Source organism: Artemia sp. Qi Xiang Cuo, chromosome 20 (assembly GCF_049724085.1).
Source record: "Artemia sp. Qi Xiang Cuo chromosome 20, ASM4972408v1, whole genome shotgun sequence".
Classification (NCBI taxonomy): Eukaryota; Metazoa; Arthropoda; class Branchiopoda; order Anostraca; family Artemiidae; genus Artemia; species Artemia sp. Qi Xiang Cuo.
The window spans coordinates 39,151,706-39,174,187 of record NC_142813.1 but is presented as its reverse complement, the minus strand read 5'-3'; the positions used below and the strand labels follow the sequence as shown (position 1 = coordinate 39,174,187).

Here is a 22,482-nt window from a genome sequence, read left to right as displayed (position 1 = left end):
CTGGTTTGCTCGATGACCGAAACCTTGACATTTATAGCACTGCAGCTGATTTGTAAGGGGCTTTTACACAAAAAACATGGTGTATTCCACTTCGATTCCAAAATGAGAGCTTGATTGAAGTCGATCTTAGTAACGAACGTGAGCTGGACAACTGAGGAATTTCCAAAGCGCTTGGCTTGGGAAACACCGCTAATTAGGTTGGGATTAGTTGAAACGTCGTAATCTTTGTCAACGTAAATGATCCCGAGGTATTCTGAGCGCAGTACCTTGCTATGGATAATTTGCTCGCCTTGGGCCTCGGAGGTGACAACACTTGCGGATGTTTCGTCTTTCATATGTACAAACAGCCTGTCTCTTCGTTGTTCGATTCTGTCTATTTTATCAGCGGGTCCGATTTTCCTCTAGAACTCCTTTTGCTTGGTAGGATTAGCACTCAAGCTTGCGGGCAGCTTTGACAAAACAACTGGGATAGTCCTTTCTGGTTGGGGCAGAGATGGCCATTTTGGTGGCTGGTTCTCTGAGCTAGGTACTGCAGAGGTTTCGTGCTTCTCTACAAGAAAATTTAGCATCGCCTTACAATCATTCAATCGTGAGGCAACAATCGTACTCACATCTTCAGGAATGGTGGGAATGTCAGCTGGGTCGAGAATGGCAAAACGAGGGGTCGGAACTGCATTTGCGAACCTTTCTGACATAACCTCATAAATATCGCCATAAAAGGCAGAAGCCGGGTGAGAGCTCCTACGACTCTGATTAATGTCTTTGTCGATCACTGGTTTGCATATATCAATAGTATCTTTCAGAGCTTCCTTTAAGAAAAACTTCAACTGCCTGATAACAACATCCTTATTCGTTTTCTTTTCCACATGCCTCTGTATAAAGTTCAACACCGGACTTAAAACTACGGTATTTTCCGTCATTCTTGATCCAGCTATCACCCCAAAAGACAAGGGAAGCGTCAGCCCCCGTTACCTTATCCCCGCAGTTTAAGGGAGACTCCCGGCAGGTACAACGGCACTTGCCACGGGTTTACTGCCCCTCTTCTGCTTGTCAATTAGGGTTACGCAAAATTGAAATCAGCACAAATCTATTTTTGTAAAGTGTAAATAAATTTCCATAAACTAGGTCAGTAGATTCCAACATTTTTAATCCGTATAAAAATGTTTTGAAAGAATGGTCACACTATTAACTCCGGTCACTGAATTAATTTAAGATCCTACCGAGTTTCAAGTTGATTAAATCCAAAAAAGGTGTTATCACATTCAAGACTAATTGAAGACTGAAGACATACAATGAGCTTCCCTCTTCAATTGATGATCGAAAATGATCTGGAGGGATTTCTATCTGCCTTTTATTAATACTGGAAGACAATATAATTCTAAAGTAAGAGGAATTTCTCATTTTCTTTTATTTGTGAAAACTACAATTTCATCCTTTTCAAGAGCAATCCGTAATTCAAGTCTATCAAAATGACTGAATTTTATCAAGCATATGCTGTCCTAATTCTAACATTTGAAATTTTACTGACAGGTTTTCTAGTATTTGAAACCAAAGATCTCCAACCATCGATCGAGTTACTGGTAGCTCGCAGGGAACTTCTTGGTAGCTTGCAGGGAATTTTAAGAATTTACAGACACTACTTTTGGGGTGATTAGTCTGATCTGTGCTACTCATCTCAAACAAATGCCTCACGAAAAAAAAAAAAAAAACAGAACTAGTGACCTGTTGCTGCCGTTCATTCAGTATGAGTCAATCTGTGCAACTGCTTAAAAATGCAGTTATGAAAAAAGTTGAATCAATGAGCTCTGATGTAGTCATACAATTAAAACTGACTTAGATCGCTGCACTTATTTTTCCCTGCAACTCGACTAGTTACTTGATATGGATGATGTAACTCTGATGGCCATGTTCGTAAGAATGTTTTTGGTGACTTCCAAGTAAAAGAAGAGGTGGTAAAAGTTGTCTTCCTGTAAGGATATACTACGGGATAGGACATATATTCTGCTTTTAAAAGACTCATCGACTCTGAAAAAATTCCTGTATAAAAGCTGGTGTGGTTGGTAACAGATGGAGCTCCCGTTATGGAAGATGAGGAGAAAGAATTCATTGCCTTGTGTCATAAAACGACCGCTTTCAAAATTTCTGTCTTACGATTGCATAGCATACAAGCAGTCATATGGTAAGTTTTGAAAATAAGGAATATGATGAAAACAGTTGTTAAAGTCGTAAATAAAGTTAGAGCTCATTCACTTCAGAAAAGATTGTTCAAGACTCTGACTAAAGAGTTACAGTGCCAGTATGGTGATCTATAGGTACTAACAGAAGATCGTTGTGTTAGAAGAGGCACGGTTTTGCATCGTTTCGAAAAGAGTTACTTCCTGCTTTGGTGGAATTTTGAAAGAACAAGGTGAATTACTCCCTGAGCTAGAAGATCTGGTTTGGCCGTGATGTTTTTGCTTCTCTTGCAGGCATAACCAAAAATCTAACTACCCTTAGCTTGTAGCTTCAAGGTAAAGATAAAGATTAGTGAAATCAACTGATTAATGGAACCATTTCAAATGTAATCTCAATCACAAAAAGCTAGAGCTGCGGAGAAAAAATATTACCCAGGGTGAATGCAGGATAACTTAAGAGAAGTGACGTCAAATATAAACAAGGCAAAGATAAAGATACGACTAATTAGTGGAACCGTTTCAAATGTAATCTCAATCACAGAAAGCTAGAGCTGGGGAGAAAAAATCATACCTTGGGTGAATACAAACATTTTCATTGTTTGAAGCAGACCCTTAAGAAGCAATGACTTTCACAGCCTCCTCATAACAAACCTCCGTATAACAGACTCCTTATAATAATAAATAACATATTGCAAGTCTTTCAGACTTGAAAAATCAATTCAATCAACTCTTTCCAGACTTCAAAACGTTTCGATTATAGCTATGTTCGTCTCATTTCCTTTTGTGGAGATTGATTCTGAAGAATTCTCTATTTGTGTCTTGATCTAGTAACTAGATCATCAACATAAGCCTTATTACCAGAAATGTCGTTCTAATAGATTCATTAGACTAATTATGACAAGGGCCCACGCATACCACAGCTTACTCCTCCTTGAGGACATTCCTTTAAACGTCTTTGACTCTTTCCCTTCCTTAAACTCCCAAACTGACTGCTGACTCCTGAGCATATGGGAATACCCCTTCTAAATAGATTTATCTATTTTCCCTTATTCCACCGATATTTTAATGGATTCAAAAGTAACGTCGTCAAACATATTTATATGTAAAAAAAATACGCCTAAGGCATAATCCTTAGTTCTAACAGCTTGCTCTATGTTTCATACTAACTGAAGTATTATTTATGCCGAGTCTTCGGTTTTGAAACTTTTTTTTTTCAAACTTTTGACCCCTAGATTACTTATCGGGTACCAATTTATTAATCGCTCTAGTACTTTCAGTTTGAAAGGGTGTTTGAGTGATCAACCTGTTAGGTTTGAACAGTTATTTTTCCCAAGCTTTGGCATGAAAAACCTCTTGCTTTTAGCCATATTTTGCGAAAATAGCCTAAGCTATCCTAATACAATGGGCTTTTGAGCTTTCCCATCCTTTCTAGATTATGACGGGATAAACCCTATGAAATATATCCGCATGGGCATACCCGATGGGATATACCATGATAGGATGTATCAGCACCAGGGGCTATAAAAGTCCCCTTGTACTATGAAGATATCAAGTGGCTTTTGCGCTGCAACGGCTTGCTTGTAGTAATATTAGCGTTGTTAAAATGGAACAGTTTCAAAAACAATTCTGGCATTTAGCTCTGTTTCCTTGGATTGATTGTTCTTTGTAAGGAAGTCATTATAATCCTAACCGTATGTGTGTTGCATCTGACTTTTATAGTGCGTTGGAGCATACCAAGATTACTTATCCGACAAGCCTAATTACTTATCATTAGCATTTCACTAGACATACCTGACGTCAGAGGTTAGTAGTATTATTACTTAAAACGGTCTTGAATAGTTGTCGGATAAGTTACACCTCCTAACCCTGGAAAATGCACGATAACTGAGGATAGTAACATCAAATATAAACAAAAACTAATCTTTTCAAAAATTAATAAAATACGCAGAGTTATATAGAGTTAACAAAAAAGGACAGTAATTGTGAACTGTGGCTCACCTTTAGGGGGTTTCTTAATAAACTGTGTTTATAGTTTAGTAAACCTGATCAATGTTGGTATTTGCCTGGTTGCCTATAGGGTTTCAGTCAACAAGTTGCTGGATAAGTATTTATTCTTATCTTTTACGGAATACATCCGGGAATTAAGGGAATTATTCGGATAAGGAATGCAAGAACGTATTATTAATTCTTATTCCGCGTGGAACAACTTCTCAACACGCGTGGTTATCGCGTCGAACGACCTCTCAACAGAAGTAATCTCCAGAAATCTGCGGAATTTAGACAAAGATTTTTTAGAACTTTGTGTCCATGGAAGTTTTAAAAGTCATGTTTAGAAATCTGTGGCATCTAAATATTAGTTATCTCAATTTATGCATTAATATAATAGTATCTTAAACCTAACATAGCATTCGAAGCATGCAGCTGCTCTAAATTAAAGAAAAAGAAACGACAAGAAAGGAGCAGCTGAAAGAAAAGGATTTCTTTCTGAAGGAAAAGAAAGAAAAGTTGCTATTCATTCAAGTTAAACTGATTTTTGTTTAGGAACATGTTTCCAAAAGTCACCAATAGTTGTTGCTGACAAATTTGGGGTAATAATCGTGTCCACAAATAGCACCATAAACTTAATATTAGTAGTGAAAAATGGTAGGCACAGCAAAAAAAGATGTATAAACGTGTGTATAGATTTAGAAGAAGAAAAAATCGAAGTAGGAAATCGAACAAAAAATAAAGCATGTAATTCAATATCTTGATTTGGTGAATCGTTCTGTACTAGTTTTGTGATTTAAAATTTGTTTTTATATTTATAGACGAAAAGAACAAATCTTGAGGAATATAGTGTGTTTTTCAAAGTTAGTGTTTCCTCAGGCTTATTGCCATCAACAAAACAGACCGCAGACCGCGGATTCAGATTTTTGTTGTGGGGTTCCTAAATCAAGTTACTGAGAATTTATCAGACATTTGGATTAATAATCTTTTACTCTTACTATAAATATCATTACTCTAGTTGACCTTCTAGAAAACTTACTGGAAAACAATCTTCATTTTAGGATGACCCTGAACATGAGGACATTGTCTGCATGAAGCCATGTGGAAGAAAAAATGAGGGTTGTAAGAGAAATCACCCATGTCGCCGTGTATGCTCCAAAGAGTGTAGCTTTTGCACAGAGATGATCATCTTTGAGCTTTCATGTGGGCACAAAACTAAGATGCCTTGCGGTAAAAACATTGATGCACATAAATGTCAAGTCCGAGTGAAAAAAAACATAGAAGAATGTAAACACACATTGCAAGTTTCGTGTCATATTACACCTGGAAAAAATCAGTGTAAGGTAGGTGAAAATTTGTTTGTATGAGTATTTTCAAGCGTATCAAACAGTTCGTGCTAACGAACTGTAAGTAAGGAGCGACCCGGCTCAATGGTAACCGAAACTCTAGAAAACGGTATTTTGATACAAATAGATACATCAAAAGAATCACATTTTAATGCTGATTTCATAAGTATAAGTTTCATCAACTTTCATCAAACCCGTCAAAAGTTGAGGGCCTGAGAAAATTTGGCTGATTTTCGACAAAAGGGGGTAAGACCCCCTAAAAGTTATAGAACCTTAATGAAAATCACACCATCATATTCCGCGTATCAGAGAACCCTACTGTAGAAGTTTCAAGCTCCTATCTACAAAAATGTGGAATTTTGCATTTTTTGCCAGAAGAAAGATCACGGGTGCGTGTTTATTTGTTTTTTTTCCCCAGGGGTGATCGTATCGAACCAGTTGTCCTAGAATATCGTTGAAGGGCTCATTTGAATGGAAATTGATAGTTCTAGTGCCCTTTTTAAGTGACCAAAAAAATGGAGGGCAACTAGGCCCCCTCCCACGCTCATTTTTTTTTCCAAAGTCACCTGATCAAAATTTTGAGATAGCCATTTTGTTCAGCATGTTCGAAAATATTATATGTCTTTTAGGATGACTTAATCCCCCGAAGTTCCCGGGGGAGGGCTGAAAGTTATGAACTTTACCCAATGTTAACATATAGTATTGGTTATTTGGAAGTATACAGACGTTTTCAGGGGAGATTTTTCCTGGTAGTGGGGGGGGGGTCAGGGGTATTGAGCAAGGTATTGACTAGGAGGCGAACCCCCTAATAAACGTATTAAAAATATATGAATTTAGAAGTTCGTTACGTAAATTAATTCGTAAGTTACGTATATTTATTACTAATAAAAACGTTCGTAAATAAAATTAAACAGGTTTCGAGAAAGCCATTTAACTAAATAAAAGTAAGTTAATATGAAAATTTTGTTTTAATTATTCATGTACGGTGAGCCAAGATCAAAACCTTCATTTATTCAAAAAACGTTCAAAAATTAAATAAAAAAACAAGTTTTTTAAACTGAAAGTAAGGAGCGACATTAAAACTTAAAACGAACAGAAATTATTCCGTATATGAGAGGGGCTGTCCACTCCTCCACGCCTCGCTCTTTACGCTAAAGTTTGACTCTGTCTCACAACTTTATTTTTTAAAACAATAAAAAACTTTAGCGTAAAGAGCGAGGCGTTGAGGAGTGGACAGTCTCTTTCATATACAGAATAATTTCTGTTCGTTTTAAGTTTTAATGTCGCTCCTTACTTTCAGTTTAAAAAACTTGTTTTTTTATATTTAATCTGTCTAAAATACCACTTAATTGGTGTCGTAGTTTGCCTCATTTAGCTGCTAACGTTAATAGGGATCGTTAATAACGTTAAAAAGGATAATTTTCTGTTATATAATACTGATTGTCGTAATAATTTTTCTCTGTTGCAGTTCTGTTTTTTTTTTTTTTTTGTCTTAATAAATTTCTCTCTCTCTAAAAAAAGAAAAAACAGATTTTGGAGAAAAGCGCAAAGCAGAAGTAGATAATTGCAAAATTAGTCTTATACATCTTAGTACTGAAAAAGAAAAAACAAAAACAACCCGTTTGTATGTTTGTTATCACTATTGTTAATGCCTTTTCTCAGAAGTGTCAATTTACGAAAATTTAGGAGAAGAGAAGGTGAAATATATATTTCAGAATCTATGGGAGACGGCGTGTGTAAGTGTCTTGTTTTGTTTTTCAGATTCCTTAAGGAAAACATTAAAAGAGGTTTTTTTCTACGGGAATACTCCCAAAAAGTATGTTTCAGGATCTGAGGGGAGGCAAAAAATCTAGGCGGCGCTCCTCCCCCGCCAAAATTCAATTGACGTATCCGCCTCTCTTAGTCTTCTTATATCTACAAATAAGAAACAAAATAAAGGAGTGACGTCTTCTAGTTTATCTATACTTTAATTAAGACCAGACAAAATTAGCTGTGCAATTTCTATATTAGCTTCCTAAAGTTTAGAATCCTTATACCTGTTAATTCACTATTTAAAAAAGGAATTAAGGGACCTTTAAAAGTTTTTAATTTCATTCACTTTATTCAACCGTAAAAGATCTGTTGTACTCCTAAAGTCCAGTCTTATTGGTGTTGTGGCTCGTTTTGTTTGGTTCAAAAGGTGAAATAACGATCATTTATTTTTGGGCAATAATGTTAATAAGGTGAATAACCCTAATAATGCTACGGTAGAGCACCTTTCTATTTCTCTTATTCACCTTATTATTGATGTAAGGCCCGTTTACGTTTTCAGAATGGCTGTTGGCTCTTAAATAGCATAAAGAGATATACATATTTAATGTTATAAAATATGGATAAATACAGCACAAATAGAAATATACATTATGCAAATTACAGTGAAGAATGCAGAATTAAAACAAACAGTACTTACTAAAATATTTACTGTTGTTAAATAGCATAAACCTTCAATAGTGTTTTCTAGTGGCTTTTTCTAATCATCCTGTTTCTACTAATTAGGACATTTATAAAGGGAATGACTGCATGATGTTTTCTAATTATTTTTTAAATGACTTGAGACAAGGCGAAATCTGCTTTACGCAATTTCTAGATAGGCTTCCTTAGTTTCAAAATACTTATGACGCTTATTACGTCGATTTAATTCGTCGAGTAAATTATTACGTCGATTTAATTTACGTCGGACTGCAAGTGACGAGTTGAAAGAATGTATTCCGGAGTAGGCACGTTCACGGGATTATTTTTTTGAGGGGGGTGGGGGGGCGGTGCTTGGCAATAATCAAAGAAATTTTGGTACTGTTCTAAAATCGGGGACACATGCGAGAAGTGAAGTTTGGTTAATTCTAATGAAATTAAACAAAATAGGATGAAAATATAATAGTTTATGAAAAATTTTGGGCTATATATTTGCACATTAAGGGGGGGGGGGGTAAAGTATAGCATATATTAAATACCGAACCTAACCAAAACTAACCTAGGCACCTTTTCCCCCTGAACCCCCAAAAAACTAAAGTTTAAATATAGTTTCCGGAGTGAGAAACCTTTGTTTATGTCGGGTCAGACATCCAATTACCGGGTAATAGCTATCTGATTTTTGCTTTTCTCGATGCGTATGTCTCGGATTTTAGAAGATTACCGGAATTTTTGTTTGATAATTTTAGCGCCCAGAAACTCGGAAAAAATTACACTGTCTAGGGGGGGAGGCAGAGCCCTGCCCCTACCCTGCTTACTTTCCAGTTCTTAGTATTAGATATTTCTTAACTTTTTGAGAATTTATAGATAGTTGAATTTTGAATTGGTTTAGGAAATTTAGGTTTGAGACTATTTAAGACTTGGCTCAGGAAATGCCAATTTGGGTTCCATTGCAACTGAACCCTGGTGTAACTGAACCCATGGAACTAAAACCCTGTAGCTGAACCCTCGTACAACTAAACCCCCGTGCAACTGGGCCTCCGTGTAACTGAACCCCAAGGAACTGAAAATCTGTAACTGAACCCTCGTGCAACTTAACCCCCGTGTAACTGAACCCCTATTTACCTTCGTGTAGCTACTTTTGCAACTGAACCCCATTTAATCGAACTCTCGTGCAAGTCAACTCAACCCCCGGACTCCATTTTTCAGTATTCTAAAAATATGAGGCAATATCATGGCCCATAACACATGTTACAATTCTTACATGTTCTACCTTTTTGCAATTGTTCGTTTTTTAACTTCATGAAATAAATGTCTGTCATAATCATGCATAAAAAAAGCTCTGCTTTTTGTCACACAAAAAAAAGAATGAAAATCGGACGTCACAAATCATTAAATTAACATGAATAGGACTCAAAGCCCCTAGGCCTTCCCAAGGACAGAACATAATTTGCACTTTACTGAAAAAATATATATGTTTTTACTTTTATATCTTTAACAAATCAAATAACATTAATATTTTGGTTACTAAATATCAGTATGTGTATATTAAACTGACAATGCACATTCATTTGTGTTTTTTTGTCAGTAAATTGCAAATTATGTTCTGGCCTTGGAAAGGCATAGGGTTTTGATCCCTACTCATGTTAATTTCTGCTCGTTTTGAGTTTGACTCGGTTATTTATTGTAATTTCTGTTCGTTTTGGATTTCATTTATTTATCGATGCTGATTTGCGGTAGTTCCACGCTTGGTAGACTATTCTATTTTATTTTAGCTCATTTTCGGTTTAATGGAGTTCTTTACTTTTCTTGGAAGAACTTATTTTGTGGAAAAAGTGTTTTTTAATGAATTTCTGTTAGTTTTATGTTGACATAGTCGTTTCAGGGAAAAAGAAAATAATACTTTAAATCTTTTCGTTTTTTAAAGACTTTAAAGTTTGGCCTGCTATTTGTATGCTGGAGAAAAATTTTCAGCAATTTTTAAAAACACACACCATTTTAAAAATCTGGACACAAATAACAGTGTTTAATTTAGTTTCATACCTCCTCTAGTTGACCTGAAATAGAAAACTTAATACCATTCGCAAAAAAAATCTGTTTACTTTCTTTGATAGCTTGGATACACTTACGCTATTTTGATTTGGTTAAATTTTAAGAGCAGAAATAGCCCTAAAAGTTTGAACATAATACCCTCAGTCGCACTTGGGATACTGCTGAGATGCCTTATTGGAATTAGCATTAACACAGTGCATTTTTATTTATTCTTAAGGCAACATTTAGTTTTTAAACATAATGGGCAAATGGGAGGGTGGGCGTTGGAGGGGGACTAGTTGACCTCCAATCACTTTCGAGTATTAAAAAGGGCATAGCCCTTTCTATATTCAATCGAATGAGCCCTTTTCGAAGTTCCTACGACAACTCCTTTCATACGAAGTGCCCTGGTCTAAAACAAAAAAATAATAATGATGATACATTGTACCCATAACTATCTTTACAATAGAAATTTCAAGCCTTCCTATCACTTTCAACTATTAAGAAGGGCACTAGCCTTTTCGATTTCCAATCGAATGGGCATTTTTTGAGTTTCTACGACAACTCTCTCTATAAACACCTTATAGACCCCCAGGGCATAATATACAATTCTTGCCCTTAGGGCTGTGAGGGGGTTGTCATCCTCAAAGACCTAAGTACCAGAGCCTGCAGCTAGGTTAAACAAAATGGCTATCTATAAATCTTGATTGGATGTGTTTTGGGAAATGGTGGGCATGAGAGGGGCGTTAGTTGCTCTCCAATCAGTTTCAACTATTAAAAAGGCACTAGCCCTTTCAATTTCCAATTGAATGAGCCCTTTTGAAGTTTCTACGACAACGCTTTCAATAAAAACTTTATATGCCCCAAGGGCATAATTTACAATCCTTGCCGTGAGGGCTGGGGGAGTGTCTTCCTCAAAGACCTAATTTCCAGAAGTTTTAACTACATGGAGCTAAATGGCTATCTCAAAATTTTGATGGGATTTGTTTGGGAAAAAGGTGGGTGTGATAGGGGGGTTAGTTACCCTCCAATCACTTTCGATTATTAGAAAAGGTACTAGTCCTTTGAATTTCCAATCGAATGAGCTTTTTTGAAGTTTCTACGACAACACTTTCTAGAAAAGGCTTATATGCCCCCAGGGCATAACTTACAACCCTTTCCCTGAGGGCTGTGGGGGGAGTGTCCTGCTCAAAGGTATAATTTCCTGAACTTTAACTGCGTGGAACAAAATGGCTATCTCAAAATTTTGATTGGATGTGATTGGGGAAATGGTGGGCGTGGGAGGGGTGTTATTTGCCTTTCAATTACTTTTGACTATTAAAAAGGGCACTGGCCATTTCAATTTCTAATCGAATGAGCCTTTTTCGAAGTTTCTACGACAACGCTTTCTACAAAAACTTTATATGCCCCCAGGGCATAACTTACAACCCTTATCCTGAGGGCTGTGAGGGGGTTGTCATCCTCAAAAACCTAATTTACAGAACTTAAAACTATGTTGAATAAAATGAATATTTCAGAAATTTGATGGGATGTATTTCGAGAAAAGGTGGGTGTTGAAAGGTTGTTTATTGCCTTCCAATCGCTTTTGGCTGTTAAAAAGATCACTAACCATTTCAATATCCAGTCAAATGCTCCTTTTTTGAAGTTTCTACGACAACCTTTTTTATAAAAAAAAAACATTTTATGCCCCCAGGGCATAACTTACAATCCTTGCCGTGAGGGCTTTGGGGGGGGGGTTGTCTTCCTCAAAGACCTAATTTCCAGAAGTTTTAACTACATGGAGCTAAATGGCTATCTCAAAATTTTGATTGGATGTGTTTGGAGAAAAGGTGGGCGTGATAGGGGAGTTATTTACCCTCCAATCACTTTCGACTATTATAAAGGGTACTAGCCCTTTGAATTTCCAATCGAATGAGCCTTTTTTGAAGTTTCTACGACAACGCTTTCTAGAAAAAGCTTATATACCCCCAGGGCATAACTTACAACCCTTACCCTAAGGGTTGTGGGGGAGTGTCCTCCTCAAAAACATAATTTCTATGTGCAAATCAACCACGTTGAACAAAATGGCTATCTCAAATTTTCGATTGGATGTGTTTGGGGAAATGGTGGGCGTGGAAGGGGAGCTAGTTGCCTTCCAATCACTTTCGACTATTGAAAGGGGCACAAGTCACTCCAATTTCCAATCGAATGAACCCTTTTCGAAGTTTCTACGACAACTCCTGCGATACGAAGCGCCCTGGTCTAAAGGGAAAAAAAAATAATAAATAATAAATTTTGCCAACATCGTTCTTTACTTAGGCAGCGCGATTGTGCTGCCTATGATTACTTTTCAAATAATCGACTATTTTTGCAAACGTGATGCACTCATTTTTTAAGGCATATCCCGGGAAGGTGAATTTCAAACCTATTACTCATATCTACGTGCTTTTGATTCAATTTTACCGTTCAAAAGTGCCATATAGCACTAAAAACGGTCCTTTTGGTACCACTTCTTAAATGGAAGAGTTTGGAAGCATTAAACGGTACCATTGCAATAATTATGGTCCAAAGCCCTTAACTGGAGGTTTATAAGAACCCTTGACACATACCCCCCTCCAGACCCTCTTAATAAGTTTCATAAATCGCCTACTCATCTTAAAATTAAAAGATTATTGCGAAAACAAATTAACTAGAACTAAAAACTTTTCAACTAAAAATCTACCAAAATTTAAGCTTGATTGATAAACAGTTTTGAATCGAACCTTTAAACTTCACTCTGTGATGAAGCCTGTGTGCTAGTTCTAACGGCGGTAATTGAGGGGAAAGGACGTTCTTGCCCCCATAATTTTTCTCTTGCTCAGATTTTGAAAAACACCTTTTTTGGTCAATTCGTCGGAAAAAGCACTTGTTTCGCTTAAAATGTTATGAGAAGCAGCTAAAAGTGTACTTTGTGGGAATTCGCGTTGAGTTCAAATTTATAAAAAGCGATTAGGTATAAATATAAAATTCTAAATGAGCCCTTAAACAACTTTCTTTTGTTACAGTAGCCTTCTAGTTTCTCCTAGTCATTAGGCGATTTATAAAATCCTGTCTTCATTATGGCTTTTTCACGGGAAGTTGGCCGAGTAAAAACAGCTTTTTACTCAACGAAAAACAAACGTTCCTGAAAAACATGTATTGTTTTGGGAAGTATGGATAATGAATTCTATGTTATAGATTGAAAGTTTTTCTTAGCTGCCAAGGTTGTTTGCAATATTTTCTTAAAGTGTCTTATCCCTCCCTAGATCGGTGATAATTAGAAATTATATTAAAAATAAGTCTTCAACTGAAACTAAGAAGTGGCATTAAAACTTAAAACGAAAATACAATATTCTGTATAAATAAAAAAATATTATGGTAGCGTTGTTTTGAAACGGAAACGGACAAAAATTATTACTTCACAGCCTATTTAATACATATCAATATAACTAGTACAAATAAACTCACCAATTATGTTTCCCTATGTTTTTAGGATTATATCAAACTAGCGCTTTACTGAAAACACAAAATAATATAGGAGTTTTGATACAGTAAAAGCAAACCAATTAAGGGCATTTCTTACAGAATAAAAATATTATGAATCCCTTTTAGGATCAATCCCTTTTAAGACAAAGCAACAACCCATTTTAAGGATATTGCTTTATTTTTTTTAACTTTAATTTGGTATAACTTTTGCACAATGGCTCAGTTCAATGACGGGCTCTCGTTTTGGTCCTGAAAAGGATATTTCATGATTAGGTTGTAGACAAGTTCAAAATAAAGCCATCTTGATAATATTAGGACAGTAGACTAGCTTTAGAATTTGTATCATAACTTGAAACTCACTGTTGTATAGAGAAATAATCAGATTTCTAGAGTTCATATTATGTCTTATTTGATCTTCATTTCAAGTAATACTAAAGCATATTTCTCATAATTTAAGACTGTAAATTACCCACTATTGATATTATATCTGGCGAGACCAAAATCCTGCTTGCTAAATCAATCCCATATTTCTGTTTGCTGTTCAGTTACTTCGTGGTTATTAAAAAATATTAAGTTTTACGCTTATGTTTTTAAGATAATTTTAATTGTATACTGAAAATTACTGATGTCACAACTAGTGTAAGACTATGAAAAGCCTTATTGATTCGTTTAGTGTTGTCAGGCTACATATTCACTTTTGACTCTTAGAAATCAATAATCCTGTTTTTTATACTTGACTTTTGTGTTTTCAGTAAAGTGTTAGTTTTGTATAATTCTAAAAGCATAGGGAAACATAATTAGTTGGTTTATTTGTGCTGGTTTTATTGATGTGTATTAAATAGCCTGTGAAGTAATAATTTTTGTCTGTTTTAAGTTTCAATTTCGCTCTATACTTCTTCGCTTTCCTCGGGAAAACATTGTTGTTTTAAGTTAATTACAGAAAGGGCTCACGATTTCAGACTGATTTTAGGACTTGTTTTGTGATTTCTGGTCGCTGTAGCAAAAGTTGCCACACAAACTCTAAAATTTTATAAGCGAATGAGCGAAAAAATGAGTTTTTCTCAACAAAAACTGATACGATTTATGGAAAATCTGAAAACCCAGAAATCTACCAGAAATTTTCTACCTGGGTTGGTCTACTCACACTGAAAGTTAATTATCACTCGGAGAAAATCAACTTTTGATCCATTTCGGAGTGTCAAGAGCCGATGCAGCCGAAGTCAATTTAAAACTTTTTAGTTAATACATTACGTGCGCCTTGTTTAAATTAATTATGGTTAAATTATATTAACCAAAATTAGTTCTGGTTGCAACTTTTTTCACAACAACTAAGAACATAAGTTTAAAAATTCACAAAGTTTAAAGAATTTCCACATAGATGTTTATTACTCAACGTTCAGGAAAGGTCTGATTCATCTGAAAAATGCATACGAAAAGATTCATGCAAAACCAAAATAGCTCGTATCTCGCCTCTCCGACAAAACAGGTAATTAACCTTTTTCAAACCAAATTCTAACGAACTACGACCCCAGAAAATATCGCAAAGTGAAAATAACAAAAAAAGTGATAAAAAAAAGGTCAATGTATTTACACAGGGTCAAGGAAACACCCCATTAACAGACATAAGAAAAAGAAGAAATAAATCTGGCTTTAATGGATTGTGACTTCCGCTTTTCTTCTTTTTTTGTGACAACAAAACAGCTATTTTATGAATGGTCTTGACAGGCATCTATTTCATGACGTTAAAAGAATTACAAAAATGTTGAACAAGTAAAGATTCAAACTTGTCGTTTTCCCCATGATATTGTCTCATATTTGTAGAATACTTAAAATCTGAGTACGTTTGTTTTGCACGACGGTTTAGTTAAGTGGTATTCAGTTGCACGAGGGTTTAGTTAAATGGAGTTCAGTTGCAGAATGGCTTAATTACTTGAGGATCACTTGCACGAGGATTTAATTGTACGGGGGTTCAGTTACAGGGGGATTCAGTTAATTGGGTTTAGTTGCACGAAGCTTTAATTGCTTGGGGGCTCAGTTGCACGGGGGGCACATTTACACGGGGGTTCCGTTGCACAAGGGTTTAGTTGCACGGGGCTCAGTGTCACGGGGTTTCTGTTACAAGGGTTTAGTTGCTTTGGGTTCAGCTACACGAGGGTTTAGTTACACGCACACCATCAATTTGGCTTTGGCTTGGGAAAATTTAGAAAAAAAAAAGAAAAAAAAAAAAAAAAGCGTGGAGTCAAATTCCAAATCAGAACCAAGAAAATTTAAGATGAGTCGAACTGCTTATTTCAAAAAAGCAAGCGAATTATATCCTTTAACTTTTATCTTAGTTTGCTACTATTCCTCAGTTCCAAGTCCCCAAAGACACGAAATAAGGCATTAAAGGAAATAAAAATGACTCCTACAGGATATTCTATACCATACATTCTACATATATTTTGGAATATAGGTAGGATAAACCAGAATCCTATCTTTTTTAAATTCTCTTACTTCCCCTTTGGATCCTTAATTTTACATGTTGGGGGAATTTTCCGTGGTACAATTGTTTATGGAGGGAAATGTTCATTGGATTTGTCCCCCAGAGGTGGGGGGGGGTCAGGGGGAATTATCCACTGGGTAATTAGCCGGACACGATTTATTAACTTAGTAAGTTTCGCATATTCTAGTAATAATATAAGTGTGAAAGAGACTCTTGGGGGGTGAATAGAAGATGATATGTGTCAATTAAGAGGTAGCCAAAAAACAAACACACCATTTGGTTTGCCGTTCGATACTCTATCTAAATGGTACAATAATCATTTTCGTCGAAAAAACGTTCAGTTCATAGCCATTGATGAAAAGGACACCTTAATACATTCCTAGAAAAGAAACTTCCTCATATTTCTCATCTTGCAAAAATAATTTTCCCAATACCTTGAATATCTAGACATCTGATTAATAAGAATCCCAGGATGTTTTTGCAATACTATGCTATTTAGATATTATATTCTTAAATGTGTGTGTTTTTTCAGGCCAAGACATGTCCAACTATCCTCGAATGTGGCCACAAATGCAAAAAGGACTGTAAAAGTCCCTGTTCGACAAGTGACTGCACTGAATTGGTATCGCTTACAGTTATTCTACCTTGTGGACATAACGCTTACACTTACTGCAAGAATCGAAATGGTGAGCCACTTCAATAAAAAATAATATTTAATACTAGTTTGACCCTCAAATGCACCAGCTGTATTACTGTTTATAATTTAGTCCAGGATAACCCTTTCAACTTAATTGAAATGGCATTGGCTTGACCCCCTGCCCGAAACATAGCTCGTATACTTTATTCTTGACAAGAACTAGATAAATGTTTGCCTCGCCCGGCATTTATGGTTTGAACTCTTGTCATCTTCATTTAAGACTTGGTATGGCCCATAACCTCAGCCTGTTACAGCCTCGTACCACGTACCACATACCTTGCGGTACAGTTTCGTACCCTTTGTACCTGATTGTCGTGATATCGGTCATTGTAACATATTAATTGAAATAAACTTTCCGAAAAATAAGTTTCTCAAAGAAAAGTAAAGGCCATTTTAAACTTAAACTCAGCAGATACAAATACCGTTTAAAATTCAAACTCAAAACGCCCAGAAATTACTATTAAAGAATAAATGAAACCCAAAACGAACAGAAATTAAATAAACAATCATGGCAAAAAACTTAAAAAAAGCTACAGTCTAAATGTGCAAATAGATATTAAATCAAGCAATTCTTAGTCTTAATATGAAGTTCAAGGTTAGGCTAAAATTAAAAAAAAATATTTTCATATTGAAGTTTAAATGAAAATTAAAACAAAAAGGAATTCAATCAACAATCAATGCAAACAAGCGTACAATAGATATTAATGTAAATTAATAAATAAATCTTAAAACGAGTGAAACTTAAATGAGTATGCAAATCAAGCTTGAAACGAGCAAAAATCACTACAAGCAAGAGTTTGGGTATGACCTCCTTCTCTCACAGTAAAAGTCTGAATCCTACTGCGTCATTGGTGCTTTACTGAAAGCCAATTTTATGACAAATATTTTCTTTTGTACTTAATATTGAAAATAAACATTAAAATTGTAGTAATATTTTGAAGTGATGAGCTTTCATCAATTAATATCATTATACATCAAATATTCAGTTTAATTTATTAGCTCTTTTATTATACCCAATTTATTATACCCAAACTCTTGTTTGTAGTGATTTTTGTTCGTTTCAAGTTTGATTTGCATACTCAATTTAAGTTTCACTCGTTTTAAGATTTATTTATTAATTTACATTAATATCTATTGTACGCTTGTTTGCATTCATTGTTTATTTATTTCTGTTCGTTTTAAGCTTGATTGTTATATTCAATCTAACATTAATCGCTTTAGGATCTATTGATTCATTTATATTATTACTTGTTGTATGTTTTTGCTATGATTGTTTATTAAATTTCTGTTCGTTTTGGGTTTCATTTATTCTTTAATAGTAATTTCCGGTCGTTTTGAGTTTGAATTTTAAAATGTATTTGTTTCTGCTGAGCTTAAGTTTAAAAATGGCTTTAAATTTATTTTAAAAAAATATTTTTAGGAAAAATTTTTTAATTAATTTTTGTTAGTTTTTGATTTCAAAAAATTTCTAGTTTTTAAAAATTCCTTATTTCAAAATCAAACTTAAAAAAAAACAAATATTCATCAAAGTATCAAAACTGATATCAAAGTAACAATACCAAAGTGAAAAAATGGGTTTGAGTCAACTTCGGAGTTTTTATTATCTGATGTTTGAACAATTTTTAACAAAATTGCTATCTCAAAATTTGTATCGGATGGGTTTGGGGAAAAAGGGCGTAGGGGGACTAGATTAAGGTTCGGTCTCTTTTGACACATTAAAAGTGTACCAGAACTTTCTATTTTCAATCAAATAAGCCCTCTATGAAGTTTATACGAGTATCCCTTCTATAAGAACCATATATATCCTCAGAGTATAACTTACAACGCCTGTCCCTGGGCCCTGGGGGGGGGGGTTGTCCACCCTGGAGTTTTAATATCTGACGGTTGAACTATTTAACAAAACGGTTACCTGAAATTTTATCGGATGGGTTTATCCATCCGATACACCCAACGGCGTGGAGGGCGGGAGGGGCTAGTTGCCCTCTGATCTTTTTTCACTCTGAAAAAATGAACTATAACTTTTAATTTCCATTCAAATGAACCCTCTCTGAAGTTTATACGAGCACACCTTCCATAAAAACCATATATTCCCCCAGAGCAATACTTACAACGCTTGCCCTGGCCCTGAGGGGGGAGAGGGGTTGTGTCGTCACAGGAGTTTTTCTTATCTGACTTTTGAACTATTTTTAACGAAAAGATCACGCGTTAAGGAGTTTTTGTTATATGATCTTTGAACTATTTTTAAAAAAATAGCTACCTCAAATTTTTTATCAGATGTATTTTGGGAAAAAGGGCTTGGGGGGGCAGTTGCCCTCTGATCACTTTTGACTCTTAAAAAAGAGCACTAGAACTCTCGATTTCCAATCAAATGAGCCCCCTTTGCAGTTTATACGACGACCCCTTCTACATGAAGTGCCTCTGGGAAAAAATAAATGGAGTGTGGGGGGAGGCTAGCTGCCCTCCAATCACGTTTGAAGCTTAAAAAGTGAACTACAACGTTCAATTTCCAATCAAAGGAGCCCTGTAGGAAGCAAATACGAGCATCCCTTCCATAACAACCATATATGCCCCCAGGGCATAACTTAAAACGCCTACCACTGGGCCTTGGGGGGCTGCGTTGACATCGGATTTTTTTTTTATCAGAATTTTGAACTATTTTAACAAAATGTCCATCTCAAGATTTTTATCTGATGCATTTAGGGCGTGGAGGAGGTTTTGACTCTTAAAAAGTGAACAAGATCTTTCATTTTCCAATCAAATGAGCCCTCTCCGAAGTTTATACGAGCATCCCTTCCATAAAAACTATATATGCCCCTAGAGTATTTCTCAAAACGCCTGCCTCCGGGCCCTGGTGGGTTCCGTCGGCACAGGAATTTTTTCTTATTTAACCTTTGAACTATTTTTAATGAAATGGCTATTATAAAAATTTTATCGGATGGGCTTGGGGAAAAATGGTGTGTGGGGGGCTAGTTGCCCTCGGATATCTTTTGACTCTTAAAAATTGAACTAGAAAATTCAATTTCCAATCAAATGAGCCCCCTCTGAAGTTTGTACGAGCATCTCTTTCATAAGAACCATATACGCCCCCAGGACAACACTTACAACGCATATCCCCCGGGCTCTGGGGGGAGTGTTTGTTATCTAATTTTTGAACAATTTCCAAAACACTGGCTATCTCAAAACTTATAGAGGACGGGTTTGGGGAATAAATAGAGTGGGGGGGGGGCTAGTTTAACTCTCTTGACTCTTAAAAAGTGAACTAGAACTTTCAATTTCCAATCAAATGAGCCCTCTATGAAATTTATACGATCATTCCTTTCATAAGAACCATTCACGCCCTTAGGGCATAACTTGGAATGCCTTCCCCTGTGCCCTGGGGGGATCTATTGACACCGGCTTTTTTCTTATCCGACCTTTGAACTATTTTTAACAAAATGTATATCTCAAAATATTCATCAGATGGGTTTTGAAAAAAAAGTCGCGTGGGGGGGGGGGGGCTACCTGCCCTCGGATCTCTTTTGACTATTAAAAAGTGAGCTCGAACTTTCAATATCCAATCAAATGAGCCCTCTCTGAAGTTTATACGAGCATCCTTTTCATACGAACAAAATATGCCCCAGGGCATAACTTTACAACGCCTGCCCCTGGGCCTTGGGGGGTTGTGACGACACCTGAGTTTTTGTTATCTGATTTTTGAGCAATTTTTAACTTAATGGCCATCTCAAAAGTTTTATTGGATGCATTTGGGGAAAAAGAGCGTGGAGGAGCTAGTTGCCCTCCAAACTCTTTTGACTCTAAAAAACTGAACTAGAACTTTCAATTTCCAATCATAAGAACCATCTCTGAATTTTTTTTATGAGCATCCCTTCAATAAAAACCATATATTCCCCTAAGGCATAACTTACAACACCTGCCCTCGGGCCCTGGAGGGCTGTGTTGACCCCTGAGTTTTTGTTATATGGTCTTTGAACTATTTAAAAAAAGCTATCTCAAAGTTCTGATCGGAGGGGTTTGAGAAAAAAGGGCGTGGAAGGGGGGGGGGCTAGGTGCCCTCTAATCTCTTTTGACTCTTAAAAAGTAAACTAGAACATTCAATTTCCAATCAATTGAGCCCTTTCTGAAGTTTATACGAGCATTCTTTCCATAAGAACCATATATGCACCCAGGGCATAACTTATAACCCTTGCCCCTGAAGACTGTGGGGGGATTGTCCTGCTCAAACGTATAATTTCCAGAACTTTCAACTACAATGAACAAAATGGCTGTATCAAAATTTTGATTGTATGTGTTTTGGGAATGGCGGGCGTTGAAGGGGTGGCAGTTGCCTTAAAATCATTTTCGAATATTAAAAAGGGAACTAGCCATTTAAATTTCCAATTGAATGAGCCCATTCTGAAGTTTCTTCGACAACGTTGCCTTTACGAAACTTTATATGCACTCAGGGCATAATTTACAACCCTTGCCCTGAGGGCTGTGGGGGAGTTGCCATCCTCTTAGACCTAATTTCTAGAACTTAACTACGTTTAATAAAATGGCTATCTCAAAATTGTCATTGGATGTGTTTGGGGACAAGGTGGGCGCGAAAGGAGGGTTAGTTGCCCTCCAATCACTTTCAAATACTAAAAAGGTCACTAGCCCTTTGAATTTCCAATCGAATGAGCCTTTTTAGAAGTTTCTACGAAAGCGCCTTCTATAAATACCTTATATGCCCCCGGGGTATAACTTAAAACCCTTGCCCTTAGGGTTGTGGGGGAGTATCCTCCTCAAAAATATATTTTCTCTCTGGAAATCAACTATGCTGAACAAAATGGCTATCCAAAATTTTGATTGGGGGTGTTTGGGGGAATGATGGACATGGGGGGGGGCTAGTTGCCCTCCAATAACTTTCTACTTTTAAAAAGGGTACTAGCACTTGGAATTTCCAATCGATTGTGTCTGTTTTGAGGCGTCTGCGACAACACCTTCTATAAAAACCTTATATGCCACCAGGGTACAACTTAAAACCCTTGCCCTGAGGGTTGTTGGAGAGTGTCCTCCTCAAAAACATATTTTTTCTATCTGGAAATCAATTACGCTGAAAGAAATATATGGCTATCTCAAAATTTTGATTGGATGTGTTTGGGGGAATGATGGGCGTGGGGGGGCTAGTTGCCCTCCAATCACTTTCGAATATTAAAAAGGGCACGAGCCCTTTGAATTTCCCATCAAATGAGCCTTTTCTGAAGTTTCTACGACAGCGCCTTCTGTAAAACCCTTATGTGCCCCCAAGGCATAACTTAAAACTCTTGCCCAGAGGGTTGTGGGGGAGTGTCCTCCTCAAAAACATATTTGCTATCTGGAAATCAACTACGCTGAACAAAATGGCTATCTACAAATTTTGATTGGATGTGTTTGGGGGAAAGCTATCTTGATATTCTCATTTCCGTGCAAAGGCTCTCCCAGTATTTTACGACCACTGGTTCAGTACGTTCATCCCTGGGCTAAAAAAAAACTGGAAAAAAAGGAGCCATCAGTTCTGATTCAGTGCTATCTATGCTAAGAAGCCATTTTTCTTATTGCTCAAGGTAGGGGACTGTAAGCTATCAGTTTTGGGTTACGAGAATGGTGATTACCATGTTGTACTTTTTTGTGCAGTTTACTTTTTAGGGATTTTATGCTCTTCTGTGAAATAGTCAAACAATTGTGTTCATAATTACAAATTGATTTTGGGTTTGTTTGACTCTGAATGAAAATCTCTGTTTACTAAATAGTGGTATGGTCCGTATCCTGGATACCGCCCTCCATGGGGCATATTTGCCATTAGAAAGTTTTTTTAAAACCCCTTTTTTTTAATTTTGG

At 36.2% G+C, this 22,482-nt stretch overlaps 1 pseudogene across 1 annotated transcript in view; it reads left to right on the top strand.

Annotated features, from left to right (window-relative positions):
• LOC148940178 (NFX1-type zinc finger-containing protein 1-like) overlaps positions 1-22,482 on the top strand; it is a 171,224-nt pseudogene that overhangs the window by 92,380 nt on the left and 56,362 nt on the right. The window contains exons 11-12 of the transcript XR_016143460.1: positions 5,222-5,503; positions 16,480-16,633. The product of XR_016143460.1 is annotated as an NFX1-type zinc finger-containing protein 1-like (transcript). The remainder of the gene's footprint in view (positions 1-5,221; positions 5,504-16,479; positions 16,634-22,482) is intronic.